Below are 19,312 nucleotides of genomic sequence, written 5' to 3'. Positions count from 1 at the left end.
ACTTTTTATTCCTTTGGTTTGGAGCTCTGTGCCTTCCTGTATCCCAAAGACTCTTAAATTTGGTCTTTTGATATTATCCCATAATTCTTGGATGTTCTGCTCATGGTTTCTTAGCAGACTTGCTGAGCTGTCTATGTTCTTTTCCAGTTGAAATACTTTGTCTTCATTGTCTGATGTTCTCTCTTCTAAGTGATCTACTCTGCTGGTAGTATTCTCAATTGAGTTTTTAAGTTGGTTTATTGTTTCCTGCATTTCTAGAATTTCTATTTGTTTGTTTTTTATTACCTCTATCTCCCTGTGAAATTGATCTTTTACTTCCTGGATTTGTTTGTCAATGTGATCTTTCATTGTCTGATTTTGCTGTCTCAGGTCTTCCTTGAGACTCCAGATCATCTGAAGCATATAAATCCTGATCTCTTTATCTGACATTCCATCTGTTGCAGCTATTACCTCTTCTAAAGTTGAGTTGACCTGCATTGCTTGTGGTCCTTTCTTTCCTTGTCTTTTCATACTGCTGGCGTTTCTTTCTGCTTGGTGCAACTGTTGTGTTTTTGAAATTTACCCCCTATTTATTTATGTTGCTCTTGTATAGTTGGGAAGTCTCCCTTGCAGGGCGGGTATTGGCTGTGCTCCTCCTCTAATTATGGTGGTCTGTCTACCCCGCTGATCGGTCACAGGTCTGCCCCCGCTGCGGGCATGGGTGGTGGCTTTGCTCTGCCCCCACTCCAATTGTGGTAACGTAACTACCACGCCCTGGGGTCGTTGGTCCTGATCTGGATGTGGGTGGCGGCTCTGCTGGGCCCCCACTCCAATTGGTGTGACGAGTCTACCGCGCTGGCAGACCTCTAGGCCGGTGGGTCACAGTTCTGCACAGCCCCCACTCCCAATGGGGGTACCTGACTACCTCTCCAACGGGTCGCTGAGCCCCCTCCGGACCCGGGCGGCGACCCTGCTCCACCCCCACTCCAACCAGTGTGACGCGACTGCCTCGGTGTTACGTGTCCACCACGCTGGCAAGCTACCTGGCCTGTCTTGCCAGTTGGCGGCAGGTCTGCCTGCCCTGCTTGCTCGGATGTCAGCTCTGCACAGCCTCTACTCCAAATGAGGTTACTTGGCTACCGAGCCGCTGAATCGCTGGTCCTATTCTAGGCGTGGGCGGCTCTCTTCAGCCCCAGCTGCGTTTGGGGTGTCATGGTACCACGCCGGCGGGTCACTTGGCCTGCTCTGGGCGCAGGTGAAAGCTCCACTCTGCCCCTACAGCACCCCGCCGGACCCTGATTGAGAAGCAGTCACCGCCTGTTCCCTAGCCTTGGGCCAAAGCAGCTTAGGTAGCCGGAACCCCGCCTCTCCGATCCCGATACACTCTCCGCTGGGAGCTGGCTCCAGGGAGCGACCCCCACTGGTTCCCCAGCCCCAGGCCAAAACTGTTCCGGGAGTCAGAACCTACTCGCCCCAAGCTCAGCGCACGCTCCACTTGGAGCTGGCCTCCACCAGCAGTCTCTGCAGTTTCCTCAGACCTGGGCCAGGTTAGCCCCGGGAACCAGAATCCAGCTGCTCAGTGCCCGGCGCATGCCTTGCCCAGCACGCACCTCTAGGAGTATTCTCCACAAGAACCCCCGCCCCGAGCCTGAGCAAGAAATCTGTCTGCTAGACGCAGGCAAATACCAGCCTGATATCACCTGTTCCGTAGTTGAATGGGCTGAGATCAGTAGAACACGGGGATGATTACATCATCTCTCCGAAATGGCGGCTGCTGTCCTCCACTGTGGTCCGACCGGTGTCTGGAACCAAACTGGGCCGCTTCTCTCCTCTGTTTCAAAGCCGGAACTCAGCACTAAGGGCTCCAATGTACCACTGGCGGGAGCCCCCCCCGGATCCGTATCGCTGTTCCCCCGCTCTGGCACCCTGCCGCTCCCCGGCACGCGCCACAGACTCCAGCCTCCGGGCGATCGCCTGTCAGGCTATGCGACCCTCCGTGCGGGGAAATGGAGCTCTCAGAGCCGAACTTCTCACGATGGAAATCTGTCCACTAGATTCTGGAGCACCTCAATTTCACTGGAACTTCCCAAAGATATCCTTCAGCCGTTTTGCATCGTCTTTCTCCCACTTAGTGACGTGGCGCCCTGGAGTGATGCACTCCCTTCGCCGCCATCTTCCTATTCTCCTTGAGTTATCTGTATTTTCAGTTTTTTGAAGAACTGCCATACTATTTTTCCATAGCCAGCTGCACCATTTTACATTCCCACTAATAGTGCACAAGGGTGTTTAAACTTAATTGTTTAACACTAGATTAATTTAATTATCTGATCCTTATCCATCTTAGTGATGCTGAGCTACAAAGTGGGGGATCAATGTTGATACAGTTGATATGTCAGTGGTACCCAGCATTGGCACTGATTATCTACTTTACCATTTGATAAATAAGTGGGATGTGTAGAGGCTGCAATAAGGGCTTGGTAGTATTCTACCAAAATGGATTTGCCATACTACACTGGTAGCTTACGGTAGCCAGTACAGATTAAGCAGACTAATGAGCAGGCTCTTAAAGATATATAGCTACTCCCTAGGAATGAGTCACACTGAAAAGATGACTAATTCCTCCAGTATACTACAATCTATATTCTTCTCCCTGAAATCTCTCACCCAATTCCCTAAGTGTTATCTTGAAATAGAGTGCTCCTCAACAGATTACAAGGATAAGGGATGTCTGCTTCTCTCTAGACTTATGACCTTGGGCCAATCGCTTATTCTGTGAGACTCAGTTTTATCAAGTCAGGTTAAAAATATACACCCTACCTAGGGCTGGGGTTGTGGCTCAGTGGTAGAGCACTTGCCTGTAGTATGCATGAGGCACTGGGTTAGATCCCAAAGACCACATAAAGAAATAAAATAGAGGTATTGTGTCCATGTACAACTAAAAATGTATTACCAAAGATTATACACCATGCACAAAGTGATTGCTCAGAATAAATAAAAAAAAAGGGCTGGGGGTTGTGGCTCAGCAGTAGAGTGCTCGCCTGGCATGTACAAGGCACTGGGTTCAATTCTCAGCACCACTTAAAAATAAATAAATGTCCCACTACAACTAAAAATAATTTTTTAAAAAAAGAAAACAAATATGAACATGTTTTCAAAATATGAAATTAACTACAAAATACTACTTACCTGCAAAGTACTTTTATAAGGAAATAAATCTCCTGAAACATTATTGTCATTTCTAGAACAGACATCTGCTCTCCCAAGGAACAAACTAAATTCTGTCTGAATATGAACTTTGAAGGTTCAAATCTATAGTTTGGTTTTCTTGAACTACACATCATCCCACAACTGTAAAGCAAAAATATGGACAATATGAAGAGAAATCAAAGGGACCCTTATCACTCAGTTGAGGCTGATTTCGAAGAGTTCAAAGAAGGTGATATTTAGAAAAATTAAGAATTAATGTTCAGGGCCGGGATTGTGGCTCAGTGGTACGGCACTTGCCTAGCGTGCGTGAGGCACTGGGTTCAATCCCTGGAACCATGTAAAAATAAAAAAATAAAGGTATTATGCCCATCTACAACTAAAACATTTTTTTAAAAAGAATTAATGTTCAAAGACATGGAACCATGATTCTAGAAAACAGATTGCTTATTGGTTATCAAATACAAATAACCTGTGTTGCTTACAGCTATCAATAGGAGATTTTATCAATGAAGTATTGGAGCAGAGGGAAATCTAGCATTAGGAAAACCAATGAATTAGACAAGCTCTAACATCCCCTCACACTTAAAGTTCCTTTGATTCACAAGAACTAATAGAAATATAGAAGCGGGTGGGTAAAAATCTCACCCTCTTCACGTGTAATAGGATACTGACCTAAATCATAACCTATGAGATTTATGGCAAGAATTAAGGAGTAATGTCTCAGACAAAGATGCCTGTTAATTTCCAAGCAGAATTCCAAGGGAAGCTATGGTTGTGTCCTCCAAAGTAAAGGAACTTATACCCATCTTCACAGACAATTTAAGGATTATTCTCTTTTGAGGTAAAGTAATCATCTATACCATTTTAAAAGAGATTTCATTTTCCCTTTGATACACAAGAATTTTGAAAGTGTAAGTGGCTATCTGAATACTTTAAGTTGCTTTTTTGCTTGGAGTTTAAAGAATTTAAAGTTTTAAAGATATCAGGCAACACTGAGTACAAGGAAAGCAGAACAGCAAAGAGGCCCTACTGCAATCAAAATGTGGATGTCAGAATTATAAGTTAGAAAAACAAGCCTGTTTTCCTCCAAACACAGCATGCGAGTTCCTTCACCTAGTTAATCTTTGTTTCATAAGACATTCAGGAAACCAAACACTGTCCATATTACCACTGTTTACTCAATACAGTCCACTTACTCGGCATGCTCCTGTGTACAATCATTTCCATACCTGCTGATAGCAAATACGCAATAAGTGAAATTTTTTACAAGATTCCACTGATTCAGAACCTGAAGAGGAAGATGTAGCAATATGTAGCAAAGACTCACTAAACAGTATGAGCTTCATCTAATAAAATCCTTTTCAGGAAGTTAGCAAGAGATATTTGACTTTATTAACTCGATTCATTCTCTAGGAAGCAAAGAAAAGGAAGGTTTCCTTTTAGAGCTTGTATTTACCAATTAATTAGCCAACATAAGGTATGAGCTGTACAGTCAAGCCTTCCCCAGGAGGGGAAATATCCTGAGGTTATGCAAATAAAGCTGCCTGGTCCAACATATTTGAAAAGGAAAGGGAAAGGGAAGACCATTTCATAATCTAAGCAGGAAAAGAACAAAGAAACACCCTGCTGTATTTTCAATAAGATCAAGGATGTGCCTTTAGTCTTTTCTACATTGCAACAGGCTCCCAACAAAAAAGATGACCTAAAATCTTGGTAACACTAATTTTAAAAAATTAAAACTATGTTATGTTCCAAAATATCCTGCAGCCTTACAACAAACTAAGCTTCAATCACAAAAGTAGAAAATATCCTCAAGACGTAAAAACAACAACACACACACAAAAAAAAAAAGAAAGAAAGAAAAACAAGGGTAAGGTGAAGGAGGTTAGTGTAGGGGAGTGACCTTTTTCCGCTACTTTCTCTAGTCTACCTGAGTGACCTTCTCTTGATTTAAAATGAGTAACCTATGATATGTCATGAGCTTTGTAATGTTGTGAACAACCAATAAAAAAATAATAAAAAAAATAAAAATAAAAATAAAAAAATAAAATGAGTAACCTTAAACCAAAATCAGGAGCCCTGAACCAAACTCAGCTTAAAGCATCTATCTACACTTGCAAAGGAAGAAGGAGAGTATAGATATAAAGGAACTGTATTCCTTTTCATTCATTAAAAGAGAAAATTAAAACAAATCCGAGTTTTTGTTGTTATTAGGGTTTTTTGTTTGTTTTGTGGGTTGGGTTTTTTTTTTTTGTTGTTGTTGTTGTTTTGGTGCTGGGGACTGAACCCAGTGCCTTGTGTATGCAAGGCAGGCACTCTACCAACTGAGCTACATCCCTAGCCCCACAAATCTACTTTTGAAGTATTTTTTTTTCTTTAGTTATAGATGGACACAGTACCATTTACTTTATCCATTTTTATGTGGTGCTAAGGATCAAACTCAGTGCCTCATCCATGCCAGTCCAGCACTCTACCACTGAGCCACAACCCCAGCCCCATAGGAAGTTGTGAATCGGCATTATTTATAATTCCAGAATCAAGCTGCAGTCTAGACCAAAAATGGTTCAGAATATTCCACCCCACCACCTGTGCAGGTTTTATTTATAGCCAGAGAAAAAGACGTATGATAGTGAATGTAGAAATAATGTACACAGAGAGATTAATTGGATAAAATTTGGTGGCTGCCTTATTTCAACCTGATTTGAACAGCTAGCTGCCTATCTCTAACTGAGGCTCTATGATTGGCTGAAATTCTGCTACTTATTACAAAACTAAGTTATTTTACATCTGTTACACAACAAGTTATGCTATACTTCACTATGTACCAAGAAACCTTTAGACCAAATTTAAAACATATATGAAGGCAGCTATAGGCCAAACTTATTTCAATGTAATAATCATGTTCCCAAACTCTCATCACTGATGGAACTCGAAGCTCATCTTCAACTCCCTTCTCTTTTTTACTAATATCCACTTCCTGAGCCATCTCATCCCATGCCATAGATTTAAAAATATTTATGTACTAATGACTCTCAAATTCAGATTCGTATCTTCCATGATATCCAGATACTAGGATGTCTTATGGATATTTCAAATATAACATGTTCAAAATGGAAATTTGTATTTCCACCCCACAGCCCAAACCTTCTTCATCCTCTGTATTCACCGTTTGAGAAAACAAAATAACTCAATCACCTGTGTCAGACCTGTCTCAACTCCTACGTCAAAATTGTCAGGTTCAATAATCCAGGTATCTGCCTATAGTAGGACCACAAAAGTAAGAGGACAGAAGCTCAAAGACCATCAAAGGAAGCAAGCTACAGCTTGGACAATGACCTGGAAGGATTCACCAAATGAGGTCTCAGAGATTCTAATTCATGAGGAAATGGAGGCAATCCCAATGTAGTGTACAGAAAACTGGAATTAGTGAAATGTAATGGGAATAAAATCGGTATGCTTGATTATTTACTCATGATCTCAAACTTTTATTTCCCTGTACCGAAACCCCCAACCTCAGACACGTAAATATTTCTTGGGCCTAGGAGTTGTTATATATTATCAGGTTCGTGTGAGTAACAATAAGGAAAATGACTCCTGCTATTTTTCTGACACAGGAAAAGCAGGCCCACCAGATGCTCTGTACATAGCTGCCATCTATGCAGATTAAAATACTTTAGGGGGGTAAAGTAAGATAATATGTAGCATAAGTAATGTGCTCATTTTGAATTTCCCATTTTCTGCTTACCCTGCATGGGGTCGTGTGTGCATGGGTCTAAGTGTTAGCTCCATTACCTACCAGCACTGTGACTTTGGAAAGCGAGCACCCATCCCAGAGAATTGCAGGGAAGAGCAAATGAGAGAAAAAAATAGTAACGATAGAGAAGAGCACAGAAAACAATGTCCAAGTATGGCCAATGACGTAAACATGCAATGATCTTAGTTGTAAGAAGATGATGTTTAAAGACTCTAGGATTCAGAAACCAAAAAAATGCTTTGTAATGTCAAAATACTAAAGCTCAAATGGGAGATTTCTTTCCTCCTCTGAGGTGGCTACAAAACTTCTAAGCTTCCTAGTAACAGATAATAATATAAGTATAAATTCTAAGATGTAACCTCAGAGAAAATCAGGGTAAATTTTTTGTTTACTCAACCTTAGAGACATCCAATTCTCCAAAGGCGTGACATAAAAAAACACATGTATTATTAATTGTTTATATCAGTGATCCTCATTACAAATTCTTAGAGGCATGCCTGAGTATATAAATTATGAATTCAGAATAAGTACATGGGTTAGAGCAGCCAGAGATGCTAAGTATAACGCATCCCATGTGGCACTTCATCAAGAGGACGGTTCTACTACAATTTGTCTGAAACTGCAAAGTCACATTTTCTGATTCATCTCCTGTACAGCTACTTCTGTTTCAGTCTTTCTCACTCGTGGGCCTATGACTTATTCAGAATGCCACTAGAAATGCCTGGAGTGCTCCATATAAAGTCTTTCAAATAATCCTAAATCACCGCAGCTGATTTATTTTTATTGCATCTCCAAGCCACAACCAGAGTTGCTTTTATAGCACCATGTGCTAACACTGACTTTCTCCAAATGTGTACGTTAGAAACAGCACAGATTTGGGCCTGTGGAAAAAAGGGTAGCTCTAACAGGTAGGACCAACTGCACCTAACCAAATCCATTAGATGACACAAAGCTTCAGAAGCTTCAGTTTGAGTCCCATATGAAAAAAAAAAAAAAAAAAAAAAACAGAAATTGAGCAGAGGCTGTAATGTTCCAGAAGACTGCACAGGAATCATGTAAGACAAGTAGCCAACAGCCTCCTCAATACAGACTTTGACAATTTCTTGTCTCCGAGACAACTGATAGGAGATGCAATCAGATGGAGCAAGTAAGTTCCACCTGCCCTAAGTAACTCCCCATCCACCCTAACCTCCTGAATGTTGTTGTGCTCCAAGCAACTGAGTAGCCTGCACCACTATTTCCTAACCCCTAATCTCTCACTCTTCCAAGTGCTCCTCCAGGGAAGTAAAGGCCATCCTCAGATTCCCCATCAGCAATGATATCAGATGCCAGCAGAGCATGCCAAACTTTAGGCTGAAGTTTAGGCACTAAACACCTCACACCTACACCTCTGCAGTGGTTACTAAACTGTCGTCCATCCTGTGTCCCTAGCTCACCCTGAACATGTTTAGTCTTCTTAAACTCCCAATACTCAACTCTTCCAGTGTCTCTATGAAGCACAGGAAGTAAACTTTAAATCGGTGGCTGTCTGGAATACACTCTGGCTCCAATCTGTCTTTCCAGCATTATTTTGTACTTATCTTAGATAAATCCCACATTCAAACAGTTCTCAGTAATTTTGCTTCTCCACTTCCTAAACCTACTCCACTACCTGCTGCCTAGCCAATTCATACCAAAGCAATCCCAGTTCTCCCATAGATATCCCCAAACCTTCCTATTTGTGATATGAAAGAACCCCTCTGCATACTCTAAATTCCTATAGTGACACTCATTCCCTTTGCTCTATTTCACACATAAATATTACTCATTCATTTAATCAATAAAATGCATTTGGATGCCAGATGTTAGGAGATATTCTGGACCACACAATATGGCCCTCAAAATACTAAGTCATAGTCTATGGGAGAAGAGAAAGGAAAGAAACTTACCATTTACTGAGTGTCCATTCTAAACAGATCACCATGACATCTTTTTTCAATGCATTAGTTCAGTTCATCCTCACAACTCTATGAGACAGCCACTGTCATCGTACAATAAGGAAGCTGGGTCTCAAAGAGTTGAAACAACTTAGAAAGGCTACCATGTATATTTCTCACTCTGTGCTGTCCTTGTCCCCTTCTCAGGTACTCTGCCCATCTCTGCCTTGCTCTCTGTCACTGGAAGCCTGATCTCTAGGATTTGTACTATACAAGCTACTTCTCACTGTGGCTACCAGTTAGGCTGGGTCAACAGGAAGCACCACAGGGGCTAAGAGGACATGTACCCACTCCCCCTGCTCCTTCCTGACTTATGGAAACTCAAGTAGTGGCTGCATTCCACAGCCACAGCCAGCTCCTGTGAAAGGGCTCTTCCACTGTTCCAGATCTTCCTATGAGGATCTAGCAAGACCACTGACTGCTTCCGGTTGCCTCTTAAGGTCAGGAGTAGTAGAAAGGAATGTTCCACTTGTAGACTAGAGAAGTACCTTGCCCTATCCACACCTCCATAAGTACCTTGCCCTATCTACACCTCCATAGTCCCTCCGTAAAACTCTCTCCAGTCAGGCACAGTGGCACACGCCTATAATCTTAGCAACTGACGAGGATGGCAAGTTCAAAGCCAGCTTCAGCAATTTAATGAGGCCCTAAGCAATTTAGTGATACCCTGTCTCAAAATAAAAAATAACAAGGACTGGGGATGCGGCTCAGTGATTAAGCACCTCTGGCTTCAACCCCCCAGGGCAGGCAGGTAGGGGGGAATTCTCTCCAGTTAAACCCACTAAGTGTGACAACCATTTCCTGCAGATATACAAAGCAGGATTTTAACCTATGTGGGTATTACTACAGAGCCCTCCTTTTTCATTGAAATGCCTGCTATGTTAAAGGTCTGTACAAAGTACTGACATTTATCGGAATGAAGGGCAGCTCATTTTAAAAGTAAGGATCAGAAAAGACTTCAGTAAACACATCATGTGAGCACAAGTCAGTCTTCAAAGGTAAATCGGAGTTCACTAGGCAAGCAGAAGAAATCACATTCAAGGATAAAGTAAAGAATGGGTTCAAAGTCACAGAGACACAAAGATATCTTATTAACCACAGTAATTATGCCAAGGGTTTGTAAGAAAATAAAGGTGGTTGAGAGTTTCTAAACTGTGAAAATAATGTCTTACCTCTCTATTCTGATTCATTTGTGGAGATGAGATGCAAAGAATGAGCTGAGCACAGTGGTGCACGCCTGTAATCCCAGCAGTTCAGGAGGCTGAGGCAGAAGGTTTGTGAGTTCAAAGCCAGCCTCAGCAATTTTGCAAGGCCCTGTCTCAAAATTTAAAATATTAAAAAGAACTGGAGATGTACTTCAGTGGTTAAGCACCCCTGAGTTCAACCCCTGGTGCCACCAAAAGAACTACAGCTAGATTCTAAGCAAGAGAACAAATTCACCCATTCTCTACCTTCAATTGATGCTCATCACAGAATCATAATACACAAACTCATAATACACAAGTCTCATTTGCCCCTACCTAACCCATACAGATTCAAACGGCAACACCTAAGTTTTTCACTGAGTCTGCCATGTCCTTTTATGCCTCTGTTCTTCTTATTTGAGACACCTACTTTTCACTTTCCACTTGATGAACTTTTTCTTAACTTTCTGTACTCATCTCAGGTGACTGCTTAGTTGTAACTACTTCTGGCCATCCAAGATGCTTCCACAGTGCCTAGTGCAAAACTCTACAACAGAACTCTCATGACACAGAACATGCATTATATATCCTTGTTTGCATATCTGTTGACTGACTCAGCTGTGAACTCCTAGAAACCATGTATTATATATTACTGTAGACATAAGTGCTAGAGATCTGGAAGCAAGCTACCTGGATCCCTAAAATCTGTCCAAACCAACTGGGTCACACCTTAGGCAAATTATTTACCCTCTTTAAGCCTCAATTTCATTATCCATAAAATGGGAATAATAACAACATTGACCTTGTAGGATTGTTAAATGAGTGACATAGAATTATGCCTGTCACACTCCAAGCCCTCAATAATTATTACTAATATATTTTGTATATCCTTTATTCCTGTATAAAAAGCATACATTTATTGAATAAATAAACTTTCCATTTCCTATTTCTCTACATAGATACCAAATTCTACTTAGATGGCCTCTGTTTCATTAAATCAAGAAAAGACAAGACTTTCACCTCTAAATATATAGTCACATGCTACATAATGACATTTAGGTCAGTGACAGATAATATATGCAGCAGTCCCATTAGATTATAATGGAGCTGGAAAATTCCTATCACCTAGTGACATCATAGTCATCATAATATCTTGATCAATGTACTCGTCATGTGTTTGTAGAGATGCTAGTATAAAAACTCTGATGCTAGTATAAAATACTGCCGTTCACACAAAAGCACAGTACAAACAATTATGTACATAATGCTTGTTACTGAAAATCCATGACTATGTTACTGGTTTGTGTGTTTACAATGCTATGTTTTTTATCATTATTTAAGAGTGTCCTCTTTCTAGTTATTAAAACAAAGCTTACTGTAAGCCTGTATGCCGTGTTATGCCAGCCTCAGTTTCAGACATCATGTTTATCAAGTCTCTTGTTTGCATCATTTTCTCTCCTGCTTGATTTAGTCTGGTCCTTGGAACAAAAAGCCTAAGCCATACCACCTAGGGTTGTGTAAGTATATTCTACATTTGCAAAACAATGAAATCAATTAAAGACACATTTCTTAGAATGTGTTGCTGTCATTCAGCAACACTTTAAGGTACTTACATTGCAACTGGTTAATAATAACAACCACCTTTTCTGTAAAGGAATTTAGTTCCCCACCAAAGCAATGTAAAATTATTGCATTCTTGTAATACTTTTTTTTTTTTTTAAGTTTTTAAGTGACAGCATTTTCAAGCCCTGAATCCTTAACTCTCACAACTTTGGTTTAAAAGTCCACGTGCCAGAACCCCACCAAGAAAAACAATCAGCACCTAGAACAATGTGCTCAGGAAGTGAGAAGAATGTTGAAATCAGCTTCCAGTTGAGCCCGGAGTTCCCCAGGAAAGGCAGCACCGCAGCCAGTGGAGACACAGGGCACCAAGTTAATAAAGGCACTGCTGACTTTGAATAGTCTCCAGGCCACACTGGAGAGGCACTGCCACAGTCACCGTGCTCGCTGCAAAGGGGAGCTCAGGCCTCTGGGGCCCACACACCTCCTGCAGGGATCAGTGCCCACAAGAGACTCCAGCCCCACCTGATAAGACTGGCCTTATTGCTGCCCTGTGACCAGCTCTGATGTCATCAGGACACCTCCTCTTGTTGGCACTCTAGTCCCTGTGCTCATTCTAGACCCCCACTCCAATGGAGCTGGAAAATCACCAGTTTTCATATCAATCTGCTTAACAGTGACTAACTCTCATCTTCCCAAAACCATCTGGCCTAGCACCTTTCAAGAAGCCACACTTCTTGCTGGAATTCATGTGAGCACACAGTCACTTGTGGAAAATAACAGGACAACACCATTATTTGATCTGAATTTTTTTTTTAAACCAAGAAAATGACTACACCATTTGGTAGTATTTAATATTCTTACAAAAGACAGTTCTCTACTTACAGGCCTTCTGGTTGAGGCACCTTGAACAGAGTGGTAAAATTCTGGTTGGACTCGGCTATTTTTCTTGATTCTTCGCTTCCTCACTGAAGTTTCTTGCTCACTCTGATGGTGAGCTTCCACCACGGGCTTCACTTCTTCCAGTCGGGCAGCTGCGGCTGCTGCAACCCGCCGTCTGATGTGCCGAGGACTTGCTCTGAATCCCTGTGACAGAAAACACAACAGAACAAATCCAGATTTGTATTGTCAGTCTGGACATTCTCCGGAGCTAGTTATACAAAGAGATTCCAAAGTCACCATGCTCAACAAAGCCATTCACACCCCCTAAGTCAGCGTGTAGGAGGCTGAACATGCAAGCATATCCCTAGGTGCTCTGTGAAGCACCATGGGGCTTCAGAGCCCAGAGTTATTCTACATTAAAAAATGCTCTTACTCCAGTAAAAAAAGTTAAAGGCAGGTGGACACCCTGCTTTACTTATGTATCAAGCAGACTACAAGTGAGGAAGGGTATTTCCACTTTGGCATGAAGCAGGGTATAGGGAGCAGGACAGAATGCCATTCCTGGATACAGTGTCACTCTTCATTCCTGACAGCAGACTCTTTTTCAGGGAGGAAAGTACAGCTGCAGAGTATCATCACAAAACATCACAAAAGTAAGATGCAAAACTAAACTGAAGGCCTTGCACTGGAGCAAAGGGTTATGGGTTTTGGTGTCAGAAGGGCCTGGGTCCAAATGCCAACTTGTTAACACAATTTATTAAACCGTTCCAACCTATAAGACAGTAACATTCTACTCACAGAGCTTTTAAGTTTTAAATAAGAGAGTATATGTAAAATTCTGAGCATAGTATTTGGCCAAAAAAGAGGTGTTTGAAAAAAATGGTCATTTTCTTTCTCTCTTTGAGTAAGGTGAGTATAAGGACAACTCATTAGACAATGGAAACAAGTTCAGCTAAGCCACATTGTGCATTTGTGAATGTGCAAACAATTTTGGAAAACATCAAAAACTACATAAAACAGCTTCCGCCCTCATGTAGCTTGAAATTTGACAGGAAGCAGAAGAAATTTAACATGGAATTCATGAACACACAGGAAATAAAGAAGGGTGAAAGCTGCAAATTCAGGACTCTCAGTTCAAGCAGATCACAGAGGGGGAATCAATGAATGAAGCCAAGAATAGTGTACATTTGGCTTAGTTGAGTGGGTGGCACTTGAAGAATGAATAAAATTTATATTCCAGGCAAGGGAAACAACATAAGGAATGAATGAATAAGTGAAGTGAAGTGAAGTGATGGATGAATGGAATATTTACATTACAAGAAGAAACTTTATTGGGGGCTGAGATTGTGGCTCAGTGGTAGAATGCTTGCCTAGCGTATGTGAGGCACTAGGTTAGATCCTCAGCACCACATTAAAAAATAATAAATAAAGTTATTTAAAAAACAAAAGAAACATTATTTGATGATGTACCAGGATGAGGGTATAAGGCAAGCATGGTAGGGAATTGGGAGAGGAGAGTAAGCAATAAATGTTCCCTAAAGGGTTTCTTTGAGTTTGTAAGTCTTCTGAATTTTAAAAGATGCTTAAAAGTTGAAGTGAGGGCATAAAAATGGGGACTGAGAATTTCAGAGAAATAAATACTACAAGAAAAGGCCTGAGCATGACTCAATGGGATAATGAAAGATTTCCATGTTCATGGGGACTTCATTCACAGGGGGACCTGGGAAATGTGCTAGCATCTGATTATGGAGACACTGGATACAAGCTAACAGATATGAAGGCAGAGGGAGTAGTGATGACCCACACAGTCAAAAGTAGCACTGAGGTCAACAGAAATCAATAAGGAGAAAATGAAAGTAGATTTGGCAAAACAGAGGTCATCATTTGGGCTCTTTCTTCTCATCCCAAATACATTTGCCAACTCCCATCATTCTCCTGTGTGCAAGTTCAGCTGGTCCTCTTCAACTCAAAATAGTCTCAGAAGATCCCCGCATCTCGCACATAATCCAAGAGATGCCACAGCAGCTGCTGGAGAAGAGGATTAAGAAGAGGCAGCTGGAGGCAACTGCAAAACTGTGCTACAGAGCAGAGTTCAGACTAAGCAACGTCAGAACCAACAACCACACAGGCTGCTTTTTAAATATGCAGGTTCCTGGACATCCCACCCCCACCCCACACTCTTTCCTCTCTTCTGAATTAGACCTACTGGGAGTAATATTTCTACACTTTGAAGACTGAAAGTCTCCAGGAGCCAGGACTTAGTGTAACCACTAGATGGCACTATTAAACACAGCCCCGCATTCTCTCTAGTTCAGAAATGTGTGTACTGGTAGAAAGAACAAAGTATTTGATAATATACTAGCTTCTATAGTAGTAGAGTGAGTCAAGTGTACTTCTATGGTAATGATGTAAATTCTGTGTCTCTTATTAGCAACCAAATTTTACTTAATTTGAATAATTACCAAAAGTCCTTGGTTGTCTACAAATTCTAGCAACACTAAGGAGAAAAATTGCATAAAACTCCCTTAAAGTGACAAAAAAAGGAAGAGATTAAAACGTGTTGTTACAGCCACTCTGGAGAGAAAGAATCCACATGACTCCATCTACCCTAGAGAAATTTTACCAGGAATGCCCAGGGAGACATTCAATGCAGAATTATTTATGATACTAAAACAACTTAAATCAGTCTTTCTTGAACATCAGCCATTTCCATTCCACCTTCACAATGTTTTCCAGATCTGAGCCCCACTATGCAGACCTCTGTGATTTCTGTTCTATCAAAAACACTTGTATTATTTTAAAATAACTTTTTAAAAACATTTATAGTATAGTTCACAAACAGCATAGCCAGAATATCAGGGTACAGTACTGCCTCTGTCATTTACTAGATGAGTAATCTTGGATAGTTACTTAACTATCCTCACCTGTAAAATGGGAATTAAAAATGGTATTTCAAGCCAGGCATGGTGGTGCATAGCTGTAATCCAAGCAACTCAGGAGGTTGAGGCAGGAGGATCCCAAGTTCTAAGCAACTTAGTGAGACCCTGTCTCAAAAAAAAGTGTTTTGGTGGGGGCGATGGCTGGGGAAGTAGCTCAGTAGTAAAGGGCTAGCCTGTCATGTATGAGTCCCTTGGTTCAATCAACAGCACTACAATAAAAATAAAATTTAAAAAAGGGCTGGGGATATAGTTCAGTGGTAAAGCACCCCTGGATTCAGTTGCCAGTACAAAAAAAAAGTATTTCATAGGATTGTTGAAAAGAATAAATGAATTAATTTATGTAAAGTACTTAGAAGAATGTTTGGTGTGTATATAAGTGTTGGCTATGATTACTATGTATATTTATGTGAATAAAATACATTACTGAGCACAATCAGATGCAAAAAGGAAAATGAGTCAGACTGCTGTGTGCCTTGCTAACAGACACTTGTGAGGCACTGATCAAGATGAGAGCTCTTTGCTCAAGAGGGTCCCAGGCATTTATTCTCCAGTGTATCAAATCACTGGGCCTGAATGCCAGCTGTTACTTACTAGGAGAGTGGCCTTGGCTAAGTTACTTCTCTGCCTCAGAGTTTTCATTTGTAAAATGCACATGAAACCTCTCTCACAGTGTTATGGTGGTGTTCAAATGGTATAGTCTACATTGGGTACTCAGAACAGTACATAGCATATGAATAGTAAGTTATCACTTATTCTCCATATTATTACTACATCACTTTCTGGATATTGTGGCAGCAATTTACATGTCAATAGTTCAGAGCTATGATTACAAATACTATGAACAACATTGGACAGTCACACTTTATATTTCCCTAAATCAATGCACAGGATTATATCTCTTTGTCTATGAGGCACTTAACTTAAATACTATAAAAAATATTACTAGGGGCTAGGGTTATGTCTCAGTGGTAGCGCTTGCCTAGCACATGTGACGTACTGGGTTCAATTCTCAGCACCACACAAAAATAAATAAATAAAATAAAATAAAGGTATTATATCTATCTACAACTAAAAAAATTAAATATTTTACTAAAAATTTTATTTTAAAACAGTAGGTGGTGCTACAGGCTTTGACAGTTGTTAACAAAATTTGATGGTGTTAGTATGAAGTCCTTTTCTCTCTATTCATTTATTCATTTAATCCAGCCTAGATACTCTTTAATGGTTAGGTCCCAGACATTTGGAAGTCTCTCAGGAGGGGATACCTACCATTTTTAGGAAACTTCAATTTATCACATCTGCTGGATAATAACAATCTCTCAAGATATGCAGTTATGTGTGTGTGTGTATATGTGTGTGTGTGTGTAGTACATTTAATACAAAATATACTCCTAGATTTTTAATTAGGTGCACAATGTTAACTACAGGGAGAGGCACAATATTGTACAGAAGATCTCTAGAGAATATATTCATCTGCCACTGCCTCGACATGCAACTGAATCAAGGTCATTCCCTGGCTACTAAATAACCAAACAGAGACAAAAAAACCTTTTTGGAGGTTCAGTGACAGTTCCTCGACCTCAGCTTCCACAAGGGAGTCAAAGAGGCAGGCAAAGAGAGAAAGCACACCTGAGACCATCCTATTTATTGAAGGGAAGGCATTCAAGAAAGTTCAACCCAAATAAGGCAAGGGATTGGGTTTCAGGGGGTTTCTTGGTGATGTCTTGTGGTCAGCAGATTGACATCTTGGAAAACCACACCCATCTCAGGTGCTGTGTGGGGATCATAAGCAGAGGGAGCAAACAAGGACACACATGTGGCACAGCCCAGTCAGAGCAGCATCATCAGTCCAGTCCCCTCATATACTCAAATGCGCATAGCTCACACACAGCCCATGGTTGCCTCCCGCCTCGTGACATGCCACAAACAATTTCCCATTTCCACCTCCCTCCAGCCCCTGATAACCACCACCCCACTCTGATTCTATGAATTTGATTATTTGAGATATTTCACATAAGTGGAATCATGCAGTACTTTTTTTGTTACTGGGTTATTTTGTATGTAGCATAATGTCCCTCAATTTCGTATGTTGCAAATGGCAGGATTTCTTTATTTTAAGGCTGTTAGGATTCCACTGTAGGTATATGCCACATTTTCCTTATCCATTCATCTACTGATATTAGGTTGCTTCCATATCTTAGCTACTTCAAGAAATGCTGTAATGAATATGGGAATGCATATATCTCTTCCAAGATCCTGATTTTAATTTTTTGGGATTAATACTCAGAAGTGGGACTATGGGATCACATAGTGATTCTCTTTCTAATTTTTTGAGGAACCACTTATCTATTCCAATCTGCTTCCATGTGGTTGCATTACCTTACCCTCCCACCGACAGTGGATGTATATACAAGGGCTCTAATTTCTCCATACCCTTGACAACACTTGTTATCTTTTGTTTTGGTTTGGTTTTTTTGTTTGTTTTGTTTTGTTTTGGGTTTTTTTGATGATTGTCATGCTAACAGGAGTGAGGTGATATCTCACTGTGATGTCGTGATACACAGCTAAGTCAAGATCTGCTCTTTTAATAACCTGATATAGCTCATGGTAGGGGCCTGGACCACACTCAATAAATTAAAGTCTCTGTGCTAGGATTCTGAATATTAAATGAAGGCATGAAAAGACTGAAAAAATCAGCAGGAATTTATTAGTTCCAGTGGCTAAAGCAAAGACCTTCTGAGGCTGCCTAGTATTGCCTGTTTTAACCAGATGTTCAGTCTTGATTGTGAGTTCTATCACATATTTGTAATTGACACTCCCTTGGTTTAAGTCAGACAGCGTCAGAATTTTTGCCTCCAAACAAAAACCTCCAGTGCATTTGCTTTGTATTATGCTTTCAGATGGTTAGCTATTTTCCTTTGACATTGAATACTCAAACTAAGCCAGGCTGTTTGGCTGTGTACACTGGCATAAAAGGGGAATATATAGTAATAGCATTTATCTACTGAGCATCATTTGGGTCACATCTAATAATATACCTACTACCAGGACAAGCAAACCGAGGCTTTTCAAGGCTAAGTAATCTATCAAAGGACAGAACTTGTAATTAGGGCTTTTTCATTTTTATTTTTTTAACAGTACTGGGGATTAAATCCAGAGCTTTATACTTGCTAAGCAAGAGCTCTTCCACTGAGCTATATCCCCAGCCCCAGAACTTGACGATTAGAAAGACCCAGATTGGAACCAAGGTTATCTAATGCCAACTAGTGCCCTTCACTTCTCTGCCTTTATGCAGAGAGAGTGTAAGACAGTAATGAATTCGGAACCTGAGGTCCATTTATATTCACAGGACTGGAAAGTGCTACAAATATAGGTTGACGGATTATAACAAGAAAAGGTCTATACACAATTTAAATAAAATTGAGAGAGACAAAAATGAACAAAAATACATTTTCAGGTAAGAATTGTTATGTAAGGTCAAACTACCATCAGGTTTACTGATGAACCACCTGAATAGATGACAACAGAACACATGGGATCACTGGGCATTTACATAGAATTGTCTTTGTGGTATTAGCATAACTGAAAAATTAAGACACATAGCTATGCAATATATAAATCTACCAGATACAGATGAAGCTCAACAACCTGTTGTTTCTAAAGTGTATAATATCCCATAAAAAAAAACTCAGTGATTTCCCTCATTCCAGAACAGAAGTAAGGTGTGTAGCAAGTTCTTTGGATCTGTGAACAACATTCAAGACAAATAAGGGTATACAAAGAACTTGGACAGGAAAAAAAAATATGTCTTTATTTCCATGAGCCTCTAAT

Source organism: Urocitellus parryii, chromosome 8 (assembly GCF_045843805.1).
Source record: "Urocitellus parryii isolate mUroPar1 chromosome 8, mUroPar1.hap1, whole genome shotgun sequence".
NCBI classification, from domain to species: domain Eukaryota; kingdom Metazoa; phylum Chordata; class Mammalia; order Rodentia; family Sciuridae; genus Urocitellus; species Urocitellus parryii.
The sequence above is the reverse complement of the archived record's forward strand: the minus strand, read 5'-3'. Positions refer to the sequence as shown.